A 22,332-nucleotide genomic window follows, 5' to 3' on the forward strand; every position below is an offset into this window, starting at 1 on the left:
CTTCGTCAGATTTAGAGTAGAAGAGACCAACACATATTGCAGTCTTCTTTTGCATGGTAGATCCTTTAGAGTACAAAATAGCTGTGAAGCCTTCATAAGCTCAAGGGGAGTATATGGCATATTTTTTTTTTTGCATGCAATTAGTTTATGTTGATTCTTATCTATTTCATTATGGTTTCTTGATGATGGATTCTAGCTACTGATGATGTTTTGGCTGACGTGTGATCGGAAGGAGAGATGGCATATTGTTGGGTAGCGGATCCCCCCATAGTGGGTTTTTGGGACTTGAATCCAAGACTTTCGTCAAGTGTAATGTAAAGACCCCGTGAAATGCAGGCACAAAGCGCGAGAGTCCAGGGTTTTCCACCCTAAAATAATTTAGTTAAATGTAGGATATGTCGGCCTACCCATGGTCCATGGACCGTGGGATTGTATAAATAGAACAAGGCTCTAAGTGTAAAGGTAGTCTTAAGTCCAAGTTTTAGACAAGTAATATGTTTTTGTTTTATGATGAATTAGCTCTGAGTCTGTAAGTTCGAGTCTTGGGTTGTAGTAGTAGGAAGAGGCTTTGCAGCTGAGTGTGCGGGGTAGAGGTGGGATTGTACTTGAACAAAGGATTAATAAAAGATAAGTTGATTCTGAAATACGATGTGTTTACACTTCTATGGTATTTATGCATCTCTTTAAAGTTTTAGGATTACGCAAACTTGTTATGAATGTTGAATGGTTAATGAGAATATTGGCTACACACAATTAAGTCAAGATCTATAATAAAAACATAGTAAGGATAAAGGATCTAGATAGCACCTCTACGCGCTCTTTACAGAACTGCGCAGAAGTAGTTGCACAAGTTGTGAAGGATAAACAGTTGTGCGGAGCAGCGCGAGCATGCGGGTTCGGTTCGTGACCATCCTAGGCTTCATCAAGACATCCCTAGTGTGGGTAAACCTAGTTCTAGCACCCTCCCATACTACCTCATGTGATTCCTCAATCCGTGCACCACGGATAGTTGTAGAAAGGGCCAGTAGCTTCAAGATTTGTTTGGCTAAATCACTTCTGAGCCTAGGTCAGGTCCCATTAAGGCAACAAATTGTTCCGTTGCTAGGATCGACATCTACCTAAGGGATGTCTAATGTCATGCCATTGGAACCCAATAAAGAGGGAAATTGAAGAGTGGTTGGACAAGAAGCTTCACGATATTGTGACATAGAAAATTAGAACTCTATAGATATCCAAGAAAAGGTGGCTGGATCACTATGTGTATATAGAGATCCACAAGATCTTCTTTGCATCCTTTCTGTCTGAATTGTATGAGTGGATCGTGAGGTTAGCCAACATTTAGGGAAGGTATAAGCTTGACCAATCAATAGTGTGGACTCTGGAGTTAGTGTGCAGACTAGAGGCATCAGAAGATAAGATCGCGCAAGCTGTGGTCCATTCGCTCGACCAGATAATCAGGGGATTTATCATTGAGTTTGTGATAGACAAGACCGTGAGCTATAGCGAAGCATAGTGACATTTCCTCAAGGGACCTTGAGGTAAGTACATTAAATCTTTGAATACTTGGATTAAGATGCTTTTATGTGAAAAAAATGTGATGCGAATAAATTAATGTTTGGAACGACGCAGAGCAGAAATATCTACCGGGGTAGCAGTGAAGTAGGAAACAATCCTTTAATTTAATTAGGAAGTGCAACCAGTTTGATAAGGCAATGCATTGCACAGTTACCACCTCCACTTATGCCACCACTCGCTTCACCTCCTTCACCTCCATCTTTGCCCACACCAACTCCACCAAACTAGTAGTTCAATATGGCGAGTGCAATCAAGCTACCCATATTCAGAGGAGTAGGGAATGAGGATCAAGACTAGTTTTGGTTCGTGGTAAGAGCATTGTGGGAAGTACAAGGGGTTATAGATGACAACATCAAGAAGGATATATTGGTGAGCATGCTACAGGTTTGCACATTGACGTGGTATATCAAGCACTATAATGATCACCCAAATGCAGGAATAACAGAGATACAGAATGCGCTAAACAAAGAGTTTAGCTGGCCGAAATTAGAGACACATTCAATCATCGGATTTAAATAGATCACGATGTTTCCAGGTGAGACCCCCTGGGATTTGGATCAATGACTGAAGAGTACAATTCATGAGGCTAATATGATGCTAGCGGATGCACAACATTATGCATGGTTTGTGGCATCTTTGACACCACACCTGAGGACGGCGTTGTCACAATAGAAGCTTTCAACCCAGACCGAAGCGTTGGAAATGGCGATGAGGTTGCATGAGACACCAATATAGGATATGGGGCTAGGAGTTCAAAAAATCCACGTGCAACTACATAATCTCTACCTGGAAAAGCAGATCTTGAAGCAGGATAGGGCACTGTGGCCAAAGGTGCACAAGGAAGTGTGGTGCATAAAATGAAAAGGCCAGGGCCACGACAAGGAACATTGTCCAGTATTCACGAATTACTTGGTAGGGGGGGGCCAATGCCATTGAGACCAGAGGCACAGGCAAGTCCAAGTGCGACACCCATGTTATGGTGCGTGATCTGTCAAATAGGAGGAAATAACACGACAGATAACTATAATTTGTTGTAGAAGTATGCACAGACTCCCCAACAGTTGTTTTGTAATTTCTGCGAGACTTCAGTAGGCGATTACGAGTGTACTTGTTGGAGCTACGAGTTAATGATGGATCAGACCACATCATATAGAATGCAAACAGAAACGCGGGGCCTTGACCTAGCCGTGGGGATGGTGTGCACTGGATTTCAAGGGCGAGGTCGAGGATGAAGAGGAATGGGGCTAGGAAGGGGTCGCAGATAGTTAATTTATTACAATTGCGGAGGACCAGGGCACTATGCCCATGATCGTACCAACCCAATGAGAGTATCATGTTCACACTGTGCTTAGTTTGATCATGAAATGGTAGATTTTCCTATGTTGATTGCACAGATGCGCGAGAAAAGGGTACTTCAGCCTAATTTGACTCAAAATATCCAAATGATGAGATTTCAACCGCGCGAAGAAGACAAAAATGTGAATATGGTGCCTAGAAGTGGTGTGACCACAAAGGAGGATAAGGGGAAGTAGCCCGAGGAAGATACATGGGTTCGCAAGGCTCCTACAAAGGAACTTAGTTTGACATAGAACACCCAAAGGAGACGTTCATGGAAGCCAAGAAGAGCTACGTGTAAGCCTCTACTTCAGGTAGTAAGGATCAACATGACTTAGGAATGGATCCTTCTATGCTCACTACCATTTTAGAGACATGCATGAAACTGTTGCATGACAATAAGGTAGTTAAGGGACTACAAGAGTTGATCACTAGGTGAGAGGGATCAGGGGAACTATGCGTAGTTCGGAGACTAGGAAAGAATGCATTGCTCACCGGGAGGGAGATGAGATTGATGGCACATATCGATGAGTATGAAATCGATTAGATAATCCTAGACGTGGGTTTAGATGTGAAAATGTTACCAAAATAGACATGGGAATGCATGGGCATGCCCGTGTTATAGTGGTTCCCTATTCAATTACGAATGGCAAACCAACAGAAGATTTTTCCCATGGGGAGGTTACAAGGGGTAATAGTTGATATCAAAGGCACTAGCATGTAGATGAACTTTGAAGTAATAGAGATTGTTGATGATAGAAATCCTTATCTCGCATTGCTAGGAATATACTACGTCATTGATATGAATGGAATCGTTAACCTGAAGAAGCAGAAGATGATATTCGAGAAAAAGTCCCAACGCATAGTAGTTTCGTTAGATCCAGCCGAGGGAGCACGTTACACTGAACCAGTGCACAATGATGAAAGTGATGAGGAGGTGGATTGTATTTACTAGATAATCATGCCAGACTAGGATCGAGTGAACCCAACTCCGGATGGGAGAATCTCATGGGAGCGCAACAGTTCCTATACCTCGAATTCAGATGAAGAAGTGGAATGCTGGCAAACCGGTCGCATGAAGTGACAATGCTAAATTGCAACATGATGATTAGATCACTATGGTGCATGACGATAGAGGCAAGGCAACTACAAAGATATGATGGAGTAACAGTAGTGGATCAATTCCTAGATAAATTTGAAGGTGCAGTACCAGAACAACAGAGGTATGGTGCACTGGAATGGGCGTTGAACACAACACCCACACGATGGTGGTGCACTGGAATGGGCGTTGCACAAAATACCCACACGATGGTGGAGTACACATTAGAGGACCATTGGAAACTAGCACGAATGTAGAAGACAGATGTGCTTACGATTTGGAAGTCCCCAATGTCGAACGAGAGTTGGGCAACTAGGATGAAGAAGTTTGCACACCCACCTGTGCTGATGGGTTTAGATGAGTGTTGTGCAACGATGCCCCCGAGTAACGATCGAAAATCAGACACGGTAGAAGGAAAAGCGACGTGCACCACAAATATTCCACATCAGAGAATTCAAAAAGCTATGCAGAATCATGAACAGAGTTTATCAAGTGAGACAAACTGACTTGGATCTACGCGTACTAGCAGTTCTCTGGGCCTACAGGGCCATAAGCGAAAACTGGAGTGTGAAAGTGATACCAACACTAACAAGAAGAGACGAAACCATAAGAGTAGAGACGAATCCCCCTAAAATAGCTCCCACAATTTGGATGGCACGTGAGGACTAGAACAAAGGGATTATGTAATCGACAGAAGGATAGGGCAAGATATGGGTAGCCATACCCTCACATTAGAGGATTGTCACTGAGAATTTCTGGCTTGGCTACCATGGCTGCGATCGCACCTTATCAGACAAGGAAGGCCCATGGATTGGAATGGAAGGTGACTTGAAGCCTTACACCAATGGTGCGACCACCTGAATATCCATAGGAATCATAGTCTCAGCGCTCTAAGCAATTGAAAGAGAGCGCAGGACCATAAAAGAGTCTTTATGGGCGGTGCGCGACAAAGAGGTTATGCACAAGATCAGTATGACAAACTGGTCACATTTGCGCAAAAGGGGTTGCGCTGCCGTGTGGGTAGGTTGGGAAGTGACTGTTGAAGTCATTGTTCATGACAAGGTGTCCAATTTAAGGCAACAAGGAGTGGGTGGCGTGCAATTATGACACGAAGTCATAACTAGATTTGAGGCTAACTACCACTAATCTCCCATTAATGAGTTGAATAAGGGGGGAATGATCGAATTTGAAATAAAAAAGGCCTATAAATCATAGGTGGCTGTTGACCTAACAACCCTTGGCATTTTGAGAATTTAGTTGTTGCACTATCAAGTGGGTATGAACCTAACAAATTTCGAGGCTCTAAGAGAAAGTCCATGGCTTGAAGCATTGCCGAAGGAGACACAGGATTCCCTAATCAGAATGATGTCAACAACCGAGGGATCGACATAGAGCTCCACACCACTGCTAGGGGATGCACCGGAAATCCTTAATCGCCTTGGATGCTGAGACCCAAAAAGGAACCACAGGTAGCAGGACTGGTCCTTATGTCTCCGCAAAATTCACGGTTTAGTAAACTGACTATGGAAGATAAGGGCAAGATGGTTAATATTGAGATAGATGATGATGAGAAGGATCTTCAAGCCTTTGTAGAAGAGATTGAACCAAAAGAACAAGTGGAAGAAGACATTTAGCTAGTATGCACTGTAGTGAAACTACCCAAATATGTCCCCCCACAGAAAGGGAAACAAAAAGTGCCCATGGACGTGGATACCGTTAAGAATGCAATTGAAACCCCACTCCTCCAAAATGGAATTTTATTTGAGGGTTTAGTCTTGGGCCACATACCCATGATGAAATTTGAAGGTTGGGGCCTTGTGGATAGCAAAAGGTTCCCACATTTGGAGATTATCTAGCTAATGAAACAAGGCAAGGAGGGGGTAGTTATAGTGTTGCAACCACGAAAATGGTTGTGAGGGGTGGAGGATGTTGGGCTGCTCCACCTACTATGGATTCCGCATTTTCACCAGTCACCAATCAAGATATTCATCGTCAGGCAACTTCTTTGCCTACCACATGAGGGGTACTTGTGGTTGGAGGAGCCGATTCCCATTACGGTGAAGCTGATTCATAGGATTTTAAACCTTCCCTGTACGGGAAGGGACCTCGTGGAAATCGCTAGCCAAAGTAGAGACTTGGCGCTCGCAGAAGCCATGAAGAAGAAATACAAGTTGGAGAAGAAGTAGAGGGGCTATGTGATTACTAGAATTCAAGAGAAATGGGTGCGCGTAGACACTCAACTGCTGGCAAGAAAAGTGATGAGAAAATGCCACGACAATGAGGTACTAGCAACAGTCATCGCACTAGCCGAACAATGCGTCGAGGGGGTACAATTCAACTGGGTGCAGTTCCTCTCCGAGGAGTTCCTGATGAATTGCAAGGAAGCTCAAGAGTAGGGTAAGGCCTTCCACTACACGTGGTTGCTCTTATCCATCTTATTGGTTCAAGGAGAATTGTCGGAGGATAGTCAGTTTCCTCCCATTGACCAGGATTTGCTAGAGGCAGCGAAATATGCGTCGCTCTGGGCGACAAGGCACACCACGTGCATCCGCGAGATCATGATATTCTAGATACTCATGGAGGAGAGAAAACTGATGTGGATTGATAAATGGCCATGCCTATCCCCCACAGTATATGACAATCTGCAGAGCTTTTTAGAATTTAAGGCAGATATGCATAATTTCTATATCAAGGCGCGAAAGGATCTGAAGTAGAACTGGACTAAACTCCCATTCATCACAATTTATGACATTGTTTTTATAGTGCTAGATTCATGGCCAGCTGAATGGTGCACCCTGAATCTGGCAGCATGCGATGAGGTAGTGATACAACGATAGAAGGATGGTGCGAAGCTGCTATGACTACAGAAGCGGAACGAGCAATTAGCCGAGGAGGTAAGGGCTTCCCGCAAGGCAACAAAGGTCACCGCAGAACATACCAAGGCCGCTGAAGAAACAATAGCAGCTGGGGCCACCACGACACAGGAGGAAAGAGGATCGGACCTGACCATAGGACATGGGACAGACGATACGGTGGAAGGCGCAAACCCTAGCACCACCTCTACACAATTAAAATGGCTGCGCAAGACAGAACGAACAGGGCCACAAAAGAAGACCAAGGCTTCCAAATTAGATGGGGAGCATATTACATTGACAAAGGGTGATCTATACGACATCAGCGACACAGTTTGTGAGGTCACTAGGGAGGTGCTCCAAGAAGCAATAACGGAGCAGCAGAATGTGTTGGGGGCACTCAGGGCACAACTACAGGGACTTCAGGTGTGACTCCCACAAGAAAGACCAGTAGTTGTCTACGATGCCATGGGAGCATTTGCAACAGAGTAGCTTTTGTGGGCCAAAATGGACAACACTGTTGCACTACTAGAAGGAGCATTGATAGTAGATAACATGGAGGATAGAGCCATGGTAGGACGGATCAAGGGACTTGGCCTAAGCTTAGCTGCCCTTCTGCGAGATATTTTATACTAGCTACAGGACAGAGCGACGACAGAACTCTACACTAGGGAGGGATGCGCAGTGAAAATCCTAAGTGAATAATAAATCAAAATCGAAAATCCTAGCCTACAACGTGATGAATTGAAGGCTCAGAATCAACAGTTGGATCAGAATGTAGAGAGAGCATGTCGTCGTGTCCTAGAAATGGAAATTGTGACAGATTTGCCAGTAGGAATATCGATCCACGAATTGGCTAGTGGATTTTGTGAGGCGAAGGAGGAAGCTATGAGGATCCAACTAGACCTCAACTTGAAAATTTTTGAACTACGGTTAAAGGCACATCCCTCCAAACCCCCAGAAGTTTGAGATCAGCACAACAATGATATCCAAAAAGGGTTGGAAGAAATTGAACAGGCAGTGCAGAGCTGCACCACATTGTTGGAAGAATCCTTCGGGGTCCTCACAACCTTACAGGAGGACCCCACCATACAGAGGTTTGAAATAGAGGCGCAGGAGCTTCGAATGCAATATAATAGCATGCACAGGACGACACAAACAGTGGTCCTAACTCAGTGGCTCATGAGGTTACAACAGGAAAAGGCATTGAAGGGGCAAGTGGATGCATCATGCCAAAAAGAGGCAACACTTAAAGCATGCATCTAGCCTTGGGTTGATGAGGCCTTCCTCATCACGACCGACATTGAAGGAAAACTCATGCAAATGAAAGTGATGCATGATCTGAGACAGGGATGGCAGAGGAGTGCACTACGGACCTTCGTGCACCACAGGCACAACTAGATGGACTTCGCACAAAGATTGTTGCACCATCAGAGTGACTCGGGATGAGTCACTGTGATTGTTTTAGGGGTTTGTTTGGTGGCGGATTCCCCCATAGTGGGTTTTTGGGGCTTGAAGCCTAGATTTTGGTCAAGTGTAATGTAAAGACCCCGCCAAATGTGGGCTTGGAGCACGAAATTCTAGGGTTGTCTGCCCTAAAATAATGTAGTTTAATGTAGGATATGTCGGCCTACCCATGGTCCGTGGACCATGGGATTGTATAAATAGAGCAAGGCTCAAAGTGTAAAGGTAGTCTTAAGTCTATGTTTTGCAGAAGTAATATGTTGTTTTGGATGATGAATTAGATGTGAGTCTGTAAGTTCGACTCTTGGGTTGCAGTAGTAGGAAGAGGCTCTGCAGCTGAGTGTGCAGAGGCCTGGTAGAGTCTACAACTGTGTGCGCGGACCCCTGCAGTTGAGTGCGTAGGGTAGAGGTGGGATTGTACTTTAATAGAGGATCAATAAAAGATAAGTTTATTCTGAAATACTGTGTGTTTACACTTCTGTGGTATTTATGCATCTCTTTACAGTTTTATGATTACACGCACTTGTTACGAACGTTGAATGGTTAATGAGAATATTTGGTACACACAATTAAGTCAAGATCTATAATAATAGCACAGTAAGGATAAAGGATCTAGATAGCACCAATTTTCACTCTTTACAGAAATACGTGGAAGTAGTTGCACAGGTTGCGAAGGACAGATAGCTACGCGGAGCAACGCAAGTGCATGGGTTCGGTTCATGACCATCCTAGGCTTCATCAAGACATCCCTAGGGTGTAGAAACCTGGTTCCAGCACCCTCCCATACTACCTCGAGTGAGACCTTAGTCCGCACACCACGAACTTGTTGCCAAAAGGGCTGGTAGTTTCGGGATTTGTTTGGCTAAATCACTTCTGAACTTGGGTCAGGCCCCATCAAGCCAACAAACATGTTTAGGAGGATCACTTGATACGATTCTAATATTTTGTTTGCATTATGACTCGTTGGAGTAGTTGTTTATGCATCTTATGTTGTGTGCTCATCCATTGCATATGTTTATATTTTGATTATACATGAACTATATGTTGCATATATGAATTGACATGAAGTTGGCTTGTATCATGCATATTGGGTTAATTATTTTATACATGTGTTAGTGCCATGGAGATTACTATGATGGTGGTGCATTATCATTATACTTATGATGGATGTTTCATATTGATGCTACTACATATGGTGATGTTGATGATTTCCGTGATGGTAGATGATATTTATTGTTGATATGATGTTGTTGTTGTCATTACATCATTTTGTAGAAATTCTCACTGTAGATCACCTAATAATTCAATATGCTAAAACATAATAAAAGATCTACTTCTACAACACTTTTTGGAAGCTTAATAAAATTGAGAAAGATCAAGAGAACACATATAACTATTAAGGAGAAATCATTCACACATAATACAAAGGAAATAACCTGGGGAAAACCTCAGCCTAAAATGCCAACTTTGTATTATCATACAAGTGGAAATATAGTCTGGATTACAAAAATAATCATCTCACAAGCTATCCTTCTCTCTCTGCAATCCCTCCGATGCTCATAGACAGTTGAAGGCCTCTCCCAAACCTTCTCCTCTTCCCTCCAAGCCTCCTATTTCTTTGCGCAATTTTCCTTGAGGTCCAGTGCAGCCACTTGTGTGAATTAGCCTCTTCACACACTCACTAACCTCTGATCCAATTGCGCAATCCTGAAGGAGATAAATCCTTCTCCATGGATGAGCTTCCTTTATAGGAAAAATCCATCCAACTGATAGTACATTGTCCCTCCTTTGATCTCAACTGGGTCTTTTTCTAAACTGACATGCATGAGTTATTCATGAGAGAATATTCAGTTATCTGATGTGCAACAGCTATATGCAAGCATGCATTAACTAATTGAACTCACATTAATTTAAAAAAATTGTTTAAATCAATCTAACTGGACTTGACTCAGTTAACTGAGCCAACTAATTGCAACTCAAATTAAAACTCATCCTTATCTCTTTAACTGATGGATAAATTCCTCAATTAATAGAGAAACTGTTCCATGTCCTCACATAGACTTCATTTTTTATTCTTCACAACTAACTAACTCATGGTGAATTAATTAATTTATTTCTAAACAACTGTTAAGTTCAAATTGGAATTTTACTTCCTATTTTAGTCCAGGGACTGCCTAAAATTGGAATCCATCCCGAACTGCTAAAACTAGCAATGCTATTTTTAGCACTTCCATTTTTCATTCCCTTTTGCTCATTCTAGCACTGGTACCCAAACTGCTATTTATATCAGTGCTATTTCTAGCACTTATATTTTTAGCATTTCTTGTTGCCATTTTCAACACATTATATGTTTATTTGTTGGTACCAATTATTGAGTATCTTCTAGAGGATCATGCTCCAAATGATGATTGTTGTTGTTTCCATAGAGAGTTGATATATTGAGTTGATTGGTATATTTTTTATTCATGATGCTATTATATGTTGTTGTTTCATGATGCTACTAATGAATACTATTTTTGGGCAACCATGTATTATTGTATGATGATGATTACCGCTGCTAATATCTATATCCTTGGTTTTTGATTTGGAGAGGCTGATACATGTCTCTTATGTGATTTATATTGAAATTATCTTGCTTCCATAGAGAGGACATATGGCTGGTCATATGATTTATGCACTAGCTTTATGACATTATATTAGACATGCATTGATGAGAGTATTTTTATGATAGTTATATATGAGAGAGTCTCATTCTTGTATATGACATGCATAGTGTTTTAAGCCATGGTTTCCCTATGTTGCATAGTCAGTTATCAGAGTTGGTTCAAATATCTATTGGATGTTAGTAGTGTTGGTACATCCATGTATTTTATGTATTATTTTGTGATACTCTCATACTTGCGATAGAAAGACAATCTAAAGTTATGCATACATCGAGAGAGAGTCATCTGAGTCATGGGTAAGCCATATATGAGCTTATTGATATAATTGTTTAGCCATGTATTATCATCCTTCTAGCCATGTAATAAGCCTATGAGGCCATGTATTTTATTGCATGTCATTGGGTCTTAGTCGTTGTTCCATGTGGAGTAGCCTCTTGCATGTGGCAAGGAGGCATTGACAACTATGTATATCTGTGTGTATTCAGCCATGGAGATGATTTCATTCAATGGAGTATGGATGGTCATACTTTTGTGACCTATCGTAATGGATTTGATGCTACCATGACTACTTTAGAGAGACGTTGCATTATTGATGGTGATGTATGAGTTTTATACTACTAGATAGTACATCATGGAGAGGATGTATTTACTATTGTTGCTTCAGGGTATATGGGAATTTGTTGTTGTTGTCATGGGGTTTATCAGTGTTGTTGTTGCTATTAGATGACATTATGATGTTGCTTGTATGTATTGGTGATATGATCTGTTGTTTTCATTATGGCATGGATTATGTTGTTGTTACTTCAGGGGAGAGAGTATGTGTTTTAGATATTGTTATTTTTTCTTATTGTCATGATACCTAGCGAGAGAGTTTATTGTTGTTGTTATAGGGGATGTATTTTTCTACTCTAGTGTGTTGTTGATTTGACATAGATTATGTATAGAGGGAGTTTAGTGCACATATCTTCTAGGGAGAGTGTTGTTTTATTTCAATCTTGCACCTTCTTATGATATTTAGTGGAGTTATGTTTTTTGTTGATGGAGCCCCTTGCATGTAGAAGGAGTATATAGCATTTTTCCTTGGCATGTTTAGCCCTTTTCCAATGTTTTCGAAGGGGGAGAATGTGAGGATGTTTTATCAGATGATTGTTTTAGTTAGGGGGTTGACATCAATGCTAAAGGACGCAATTATTGACATTGAATTCAACCTTGTTGCTTGAGTTGAAGGTGTGTTGGATATGCATGTGTATAAGCTGTTGTAGGTGGCTTATGCATGGATGATGTGTAGATGGTCGTTGGCATGTCTACTAGGCTAGACTAGCTTGGAGATGGTTTTTGGCATATAGAATAGCATGGAGTTTGAGGATGGAGTAGTTGATTGTTGTTTTTGAGATGTTTGATGGTATGTCAGTATGTTGCACGAGCTTGGAGTTCTTCCTATCATGATGGTCTTCATTATCATATGTTTGCATTATCTTGGAGGTCTTCCCATCTTTATGATCATGTTTATGCATACATTTGATGATGGTTGCTTCAATATTTAGAGTTGAGGAACCTTGTTGATTAGGTGTTCATGTCCCGGATTAGGTATCCCATGTTGACTTGTTATAAATTGGGATTGGATAGGATGTACATGTGATTATGGATGCTTGATATGATTGTGTAGATTTTGGAGGATTTCTGATAGATATTGGAGCTACATATTGATGACAAAGATGTTGAGGAAGTTTTTAATGGCTCAAATGCTTAGGTTAGTTCTTGGTTGGTATAGTAGTCAACCTAGTTTGACTTGTGATGATGTTAGCGATGTTGAAGTGTTTTGTAGGAGTGTTGGAGAGGTGCTAGAGACTTCCATAGGTCCTAGAGGGGTTGGTCAAGCTCTGGGATAGGTTTGAATAATTTTTTAGACGAGTTGACTAATGTTTGACCTTCCTTAGCCCTACTCGCATGCATGACGGGTAAAGGGAGAAGAGAGGGCTCTAGTTGCATGGAGGAAAGACCAAGGGAGCGATTATAGATCTGGTTTCTCAAAGGATACTGCTAAAGGAGTGACTGATGGTTTTTCTAGTTTTCTCCACATTCCTTGCGCTACTTTTAACTAGTTTTGGTGTTGTGGTGATGTTATTGATCGATAATATTTTACATATTGTCAAAAACATTTATGGGTGCTGTAGAAGCTGATCATGTTTGAAGATATCAAAGGGATAGTGGAATTAATGGTTGATTTGGTCAATAATGCTTCCTCAACAAAATATGAATCATGTGCATATATTTGTCGAGCCTTCCATAACATGTAGCATTAACTAAGATACTCATCTCAGAAGAATGATAAATAGAAGAAGGTTGTTAGTCTGTTTGGTTAGCTTCTTGGAGAGTGAGTGAGTATGAAATTGTGAGAGAATGTGAGCGATTAGAGGATGCATCAACTACTCAAAAAGGTTATGCAGAGTTATATCATAGATTTGTGAGCAGAAATCAGAGATAGAGTTAAGTAGAAGATTCAGATTTTGTGTACAGATTGTGGTGTACAATTGGCAACGTGTTGTATGTTTGCGAGGAGTATTTTTATGTGAGTAGTAGTGAAGAATTCCTTTCTCCAGTTCAGATTTATGATTGATATTTTATTACCAAAATGCTAGTGTTGTTGGGTTGCTCATATTGAGCCAATGGAGAACCCAGTATGAAATATTGTGAAACGTCGTTCGCATGGAGGAAGTGAAGGCATGGAGGCTTTAATAGAGACATTGATTTGGCCAAATTCACTAGTAGGAAGATTTCCCCCATCCAATAGGAGTTGTACATTTCAATGGTGGTTAGGCGAGGAGTGTTGGTCGTGGGAGCTTCGATCAGATTTTAGTCTATAGATTTGCGAGAGAAATAACTTTCCGAAATTGATAGTTCCATCATGTTTTAGAGGAACCCATGTCTTCCAACTATGGGTGTATTTAATCCATGTACAATTTGTTTAGTAGAATAATAAAAATAATTGAACAACACAACAATAGTAGCGTGGTTTTCTCCCGAAACAACTTCCACCGGAAATACTTGTGTAGGTGTGCTTGCTTGTGTTGATGTTTCTTACGGTTATTATGGTTTCATTTTATTGCTTCTTACATATTTTGATGATGTAATGCTGTGCATGTGCATGGATAGTTTAATTTGGGAAAACGATTTATAATTGGTGAAAATTATTGATTAAGGCCATCAATACTGATTCACCGACCCCCCAACAATAGTGAATATATTTCCAACAATTTCTTCAGATTATGCATGCAATTTAAGTGCTTTATTGATTTTCCTAGGGTTGTTGTTTGATATTTTATTTATTAAAAGGTTATAAAAGTTCAACCATCATCTAGAAGGTGATTAAGTCAAAGATGGAGAGGCTTAGTGATGGATATTGATTGCACCTTTCATCAAATATAAAATCCTAGAGTATGAAGAAGAAGAGGTTGGATGGAGAGAGAATGTGTGCTATAGGTTTGCAGAGTTAGAGAGTAGATCATAGCTTAGTTTTGGAGAAAATTTCAGAGGATGAAGGGGCTACACTATATCTACATTTTTAACTTATTTATTTTGCAGATTGTGGCTCCCATTTACTAATGGTATGGAGAGGAGAGTTTTTGTTGAAGTCATTGCAGTCTCATATCATAGATTATATTATTGATGCATTTTTGTTGTAGTGGGTCCATTGATATTTATTTATTATAGCTTTAGTATTGGGTTTTGTATGGTTTCCTTATTTTTTGTTATGGTTGGGTGTGTATATCAAATTTCTATTATGTGCTACTACAGGGTTTGATTTTGTTGAGCAGATTTTGGATGAGGTTTTTGTTGCAGATTTGAGTTCTAATGATTGGAGTTGATTGTGTTACACTAATATATTGGTTGAGTTTGTACTATAGAGTTTGATTGTGTTTAAGACGATTGTGTTGTAGATTTTCTATTTAGTTTATTAATTTTGTTTATATTGATGGTGATGAGAATATTGCTATTGTGAATATAGTTTGAAAATTGACGGAAAGAGTTTCACAATTATTTGTATGCGGAGTATTGTGCCATAGTTTGAATATAGATTGAATGAGGTACATGAGACATGTTTGAAGGTTGGAACCAATGTGAAAAATAGTGTCTTCCAATGAAAGTGGCGTCTTGCCAAGAAAGTGATGTCTTTCCAAGAAAGTAGTGGCTTGCATGTTCAGGGTGTAGTGGAGTCTTTTAGGTAGCGGCCTGAGAACTAGGGAGTGGTGGATTCCATCCAGTAGTGGTCTGAATGTCTAATGGTGATTGGGTGAGACTTATTGAGACTATCTTGTTCCAACAAGTGGTGCCCTGCAAATTTGAGGGAGTGGTGCTTCGTTTATGTGGTGCCTTACAATGTTCGTACATGTTGTTTGGAACGAGTAGTCACTTGCATGATTGGAAAGTTGTGGCTTGTAGATTTTTTGTTGCCATGGAATTAGATGTAAAACAATTTTATAGTAATAGAAGAGGTAATGATGAAGACTATTTGCCAACAGTTGTTTTTATCCCTGTAGTTTCCAACTTATGTTTCGTGTCCTCATGTGTATGATTGATGTGATGTGCATTTATTATCTTACGGTTATTTGGTTTATACTCATATGATTTATATGTTTATGTTTTGATCTACTAATGTGTTGTTGGTTAGTTAATGCATGAATGATTGTGAAGGAAATACGAAAATTTGTATAAATTGTTCATAAGTCACACTACTATTTCACCCCCCACCCCTTAGTAGTGTTCAAGGTTTCTAACAAGTGGTATCATAGGGGGCTCTTGGTTGTATCTTAATCTCTCGAGAGTAGATCCAGGTATATTTGGTGAAATTTTTACAATTTTGTTTTGCAATGGATCAACAAGGAGTTGTAATTCTTCAAGAAGGTGAATTTTCAATATGGAAGGTGAAGTTAGATATGTACTTATTGTCCCTAATGAAAATATTTTATTTTTATTATAATATGGAATGAAATATGAATTTAATGATATGGCTAAAGAGATTATTTCGTGTGGGATTTCAAGGTTTGATAAGCATTATGTGAAACACTATGTGATTGCAAAAGAGATGTTGGACATGTTGCAAAGTATGTATTCTAGAGAAGATTTGCATATCTCAAAGACGTTTGAAGGACCCTGCCACTCACATCTTGATGAGTAGAAGAATTTAAAGTATTCTATAGTTATAGTACTAGCAAATAAGGTCTCCTCACAATAAGAAGATGAAAACACTAATCACTCACAAGAAGATGATGGAAGAACTAATGATAGCAATGATGGATCAAGAATTGATCTATAGGGACAATAAGAATAAATAAATAAAAATGATGAGGTGTTGGCAAGGTTGAAAGAGAAAGTTGGTGGAAACTATATCACTACTAAGAGGAGGGTGAATCAAGAGTGTAAGCTCTTATACAATTTTTCTCCAATTATTAATCTTTAATACATGCACAAACCGAAACACAAAACCATAGATCAGAGCATCAAAATAAACATGCACCATAAAATCAATCAACACAATAGACACAAGTATGTATAGCGGAAAACCCTTCCCCGGGAAAAAAACCACCCTTCTGTTGCTGCACTGTTCAATTCCTTTATTAATTTGTCAAACAAATTATGTGTGGATCAGCTCACTCCTATCAAATGGAACACTTGAATTATTTAACAGTATGCTAGCACTATCAGATAGGAAAGTGTTTCTCTATCGGATCTATGGACTACCATCCACTGAAAGCTCCCACGACCAATCAATCCTCACCCAACCACCATTGGATTGAGGAATCTCTTCCTTCTAGTGAATCCACCAAGTCACTATCTACTCAAGGCTTCCACGCCTTCACTTCCTCCATGTGAAACTCGTTTCATATATTTTCAGAATGGACTCCTAAAACTTGATCAACATTAGCATTGCAACAACATAACATCAAATCTCTATCAAATGATAAATTTACATCACAAGCTCCAATAAAAAAACTCCACAAAAAATCTTCATACCCCAATATGAAAATCACCCTATGAGTGATCTCAGTTAAATATTTATTAAATGAAGGTATTACAGACTCATGTGCTGGTGTGTGTGTGTCTATGTTGTTTAGGCAACAGATCGATCAGATTGCAAATACACATACACTTGAAATGGAAAACAACAGAGAAATACAGTAAGCAAATATAAGAACACAAGAATTTATTAAGGAGTTCACCCTATCCTCCAAGGCTACATCTCCGGTCTAGCTCTCAGTGGTGGCCTTCTTTTATTGTGTCTTAAAAGCAAAGAATTATAATGAAGGAGCTCAATATGAGTCTCCTGAGCAGAATTTTCTTGCCAGGGTGGTTCTTGGATTCCCCAAGCCACTAGAGTGCAAAGACTCTTTCCCTCACTAGCTTTTTGACATCTCTAGTCTTTAATGGAAGGAGCCTAGTGTTGTGCTCAGTACTAACAGATCCCCTCCAGGATGGCTTGAATCTCTCAAGCTCTCTGGTGCTCGACATTGCCTTTGGTCAGCTTGGCCCTCTATCTTCTTTCTTCTTTTTGCTTCACTGTCTTTCTATTTTTTCTATGTCTTTTGTCTTCTTTCTTCAGTGTATTTTACTTTGTCTATTCATGTCTTTAAATCCATTCGAGCTCATGGCTATTCGATTCCTCTTCCACTTTCGTCAGATCACCTAATACAGTTTCGCTTGGAGTTCCCTGTTTCAGTGTCATCATCAGGCTCACAAGGAGTGGCCACTTGTCCTCCTGCCCACTCTGCCAGCTTTCTTCGTCGGAGTGGTTCTTCAATTACATCATGGAATGATATAGATCGTGGCTTATCCCCTTGTCAATTCTGGTTTCTCCATCGGGCATGATCTCAGCCATCAGATCTGGGGCCTCCAGATCTGATGCCATTCGCACATTTCGAGCAATCGACTTGCTCAACTGTTAGCGCGCGATGAGTGGTAGTTTTATCTCTCCTCTGCTTGCCACACATCGGGCACTGAGTGGAATCGCTTCGTTTTCGCCAAATCTACTTACCGCCCAATGGTACCCCTGATAAATACAGTCGATTTTCAGAGAACGGGTCCCACCTTAGCCTTTAGCCTTTTCCCCACGATTTTCCTAGCTCGCATTTGACCGAGTGCTCTGGGCCTCTCCTTCTCAAAGGGTTTTTCCCATCGCTAATTGTGCATCAAAAACTGCCTCCTTTTCCTGATTCGGGCTTCCCACGAGCTAGTTTCACCTCCTGCGCAGTCTCCATGGGCCTCGGTCAGCGTGCTTTGACCGAGGTCCTCGTCATTCCATGCTGGCTGCTAACTACCACTATTTAGAGGTGTTTCTGGTTGCTACTCTTAATTCTTTGAAGCCTATTCTGACTTGATACAGTCGTGGTTCTCTGATAGCTCTTCTTCATGGATCTAATTTGGATCACGACCTTCCCACTTAAAAGCTTTTGGACCACCAAAAGTTGGATTTCAAGCATCAACTAAGTGAGGGTACTATTTTCTCACTTATCCAATCTCAATCCACTTTGCACTTCTCGACTTTGAACCTTTGAGTCCAATCCTAAGGTACTCAACATCTCCCCTGCACATCGTCCTAACCTTCCTATCCAGAATTGTATCTTCTTATAATTCATTAAGTTATTCAGGTAGTAGGTCATCAATAGAAGGCAATTGACTCTGCTCTTCAGGATCCTCAATCATTCAAGGTTCAAACAATCTCAAGCAATCTGCATTTACGACTGAGAAAATGTGCATGTAAGCTGGTAGATCAAGGCGAAAAGCATTTTCACCAATCTTCTGAGGTATCCTAAAAGGTCCATACTTGATAGGTTTTAGCTTCTTACCTTCAACTTGCATGTTGTACTTGCTGATATATAGCCAAACCTAGTCACCAAATTGAAAACTATGCTCCATCTGATGCTTGTGATGCCTATCCTTGTATTTGGCTTGGCTCTTTTCTATCTATTTTTGTACTACCTGGTGGATCTCTTGGATTTGTTCAATGAACCTAGTTGCCCTGTCCACATCACTGTGTCCCTGAACTGTGGTATCTTTACCAAATACAAAATTCAAAGGAGACCTTGGTGTGAAATCAAAATAGGTCTCAAAAGGAGATCTCTATGTAGAAGAATGTTTTGTTCTGTTGTAAGCATGTTGCACATAACACAAATGTTCATCCCAAAGCTTTGCATGTTTGCTGCAATATCCTCTTAGTAACTGGATTACTGTCTGGTTAACTACTTTGGTCTAGCCATCAGTTTGTGGATGAAAAGTTGTGCTTTTCTTTAGTTTGGTGTCCATCAGTTCCCATAGATTTGACCAAAACTTCCCCACAAATCTGGTGTCTCGATCAGATACAATGGAAGTGGGTAATAAAAAATGAACCCATACATGTTCAAAGAACAATTTTTCAGTTTGTTCCGCTGTAATTTGTTTATTACAAGGTATCGAAATACACATTTTGCTGAACCTATCCACAACAACATATAGATAATCACGACCTTTGTTAGATTTAGGAAGCCCTCCAACAAAATCCATGGAAACACTTGCCCAAGGTGAGAAGGAACTAGTAATGGAGTGTACAAGCTTAGTTTTTTGTTGTTGGGCTTGCTTTTAGCACACATAGGACACCGTCTTACATATCTAGAAATTGTCTCATTCATTTTTGGCCAATAAAAAAATCTTTGTAGCTGTGCGACGATTTTACTTACCCCAAAATGACCTGATATCAGAGAAGTGTGTGCTTCTCTAATTATCTTTACTCTCTCAGTTTTTGGAATATAGAGTTTCCCACAATGATATAAGAGTCGGTCCTTTACATGATAATCGAATTCTTCTACACATTTTCCTTGACTCAAAGTTGCATAGACATCTTTAAAGTCTATATCTTGAGCATATTGTCCAATGTAGCTTTCACGTAGCACAAAATTATGCTTAAGTATAGTAGATGCATTTATAATGGGTCTAGATAACATGTTTGCAACTTTGTAATGTATGCCCTTTTTATATCTGATGACTAAATGAAACTGTTGTAGAAAACCCATCCATCTGTAATGTCTTGATTGCTACAACTTAGTTTGGGAGTGTAGATATTACAGTGGTTGATGATCAGTATGTATTACTATCTCTTTGCCCATTAAGTAATGTTTCCACTTTTTCACACTCTGAAATAATGCATACAATTCTTTATCGTATGTAGGATAGTTAACTGCTGCAAGATTGAAAGTCTTAGAATGATAACGTATGGGTTTACTGTGCTGTGTCAACACTCCTCCCGTGGAATAGTCAATGGAACCTATTTGGAACTCAAATGGTCTTTACAGATCAGGCAGTGCTAGTACACGTGTTTTACTAATCTTTTCTTTCAAGGTGTTGAAGGCTTTTTGATGTTTGCCTCCGCACTGAAACACCTTGTTCAATCTTGTTAAATCATGTAAAGGAGCCGCAATTGAGGAAAAGTTAGAATGGAATTCCTCCAATATTGTGCTACTCCTATGAAGCTTCTCACTTTTGTAGCAAACTTCGGTTTAGGCCAGTTTACAATAGCTGCCACTTTAGAGGGATCTATTTTCAATTCACCACCCCCTACTATATGAGCCAAATAATTCAGGGATGTTTTACCAAATTCACATTTTGAGAGTTTAACATGAATTTTTTCTCTTTTCAAAACATCTAATGTTTGCTTAACATGCTTTAAGTGTTTGTCCCATGTTTTTCTAAAATTTGGAATGTCATCTAGATAAAAAATAATAAAATCATCAAGAAAACGTCTGAGTACATCATTCATTAATCTCATGAAGGTAGCAGGAGCATTAGTTAAGCCAAAAGGCATAACCTGCCACTCATACAATCCCTGCTTTGTTTTGAAAGCAGTCTTCCATGCATCTTCTTCTGCAACTCTGACGTGATGGTACCCATTGTGCAAGTCTAGCTTGGTGAAATAAACAACTTCCTTCAATTGATCTAAAAGATCATCTATGCGAGGAAGGGGATAACGATTTCTGATTGTTATGTTATTTAGTGCTTGGTAGTCAATGCACATTCTCCACGAGCCATCTTTCTTTCTCACCAAAAGGATTGGTGACCCACATGTTGATGTGCTAGGCCTAATGAAGCCCTTCTCGAGCAACTCCTGCACTTGCTTCTTGATTTCAGCGTTCTCTAAAGCTGACAACCTGTACATTCCAATGTTAGGCAATGGAACATCTTGCTGCAAAATAATATCATGTAATATTTCCTTTTTGGGTGGTAGACCTTTAGGTTCTTGAAACAATATATCATACTTTGAAACAACCTTTTCTATATCAACTTGTTGTTTAGCATTACAACTCTCAAATATATTGGTTTTATCAGGTTTATTTTCTTTTACAACCATCAATAAGAATTGTTTGCATGAATTTATCATTCTTTTCATCTGCCCTGAGTTTATGAGAGTATAATTATTCTTGAGCTTATGAGCTCTTACAAAGTATTTGATTCCATCTTCAACAAGTAGATACTTGTTCTCAGCTCTATAGAAAATAACCTTTCTATCACACAAGTAAGGACTTCCTAAAACAATTCCACATATATCCAAAGGAATTATGTCTAACTCCACCTCATCTACAAATGTTGACCCAAAAGAAAACTTGAGTTTGCACTGTCTAGTCACTTGTAGTTGTGCTTTATCATTCAACCATCCTAATGGGTATGGTTTCTTGTGAGGTGTAGTTGTTAATCCCAATTTCTTTACAATTGCTTTAGGAATTAAATTTATTTGTGAGCCACTATCAAGAAAGTATCAATCTTTTGGTGTTTGAAAACAATGCAAATATAGAAAAGCTCATGTATTTTTCTCTCGTTTTCTTCATCAATAATAGATTGAGCAGAATTACTAGTAGATGCTTCAGAATTCTTACCTTTTATACCTATGGCTGCAATAGTTGTTTCATCTCCTGATTCTAACCCCAAATCTTTATGAATAGCTGCAGCAGTCTTCTTCTTCTTGCCCTCAAACTTCTTAGGCCTCAGTTCTGGATGCAAAATCTAGCAGTTCTCATGATCATGCCCATCCTTTTTACAATGAGTGCATGAAGCTTTGCTCTTCTGTGTAGTGTTAGCCTTCCTTTCTTTCCACTTCTGCTTTCTTTTCTCCTTGCTCCTACTTGCAGTGGGTTGGGATGGTCCCCGAACTTCTGGATTTCCATTCTTTCCTCTAGCTTCTAGATAAGTAGCTTGTACAGATACCTCATCTATACTAGTGGGATTAAACATTAGGATGGTATGCCTCATGTAGTTGTGTAGACCACCATTGCACTTCAACAAAGTCTCGGGTGAGTCTAATGAGATTCCTAGAATCAATGCTCTC

Source organism: Pinus tabuliformis, chromosome X (assembly GCF_031772625.1).
Source record: "Pinus tabuliformis cultivar Carrire ecotype Pingquan chromosome X, CPIR1, whole genome shotgun sequence".
NCBI classification, from domain to species: domain Eukaryota; kingdom Viridiplantae; phylum Streptophyta; class Pinopsida; order Pinales; family Pinaceae; genus Pinus; species Pinus tabuliformis.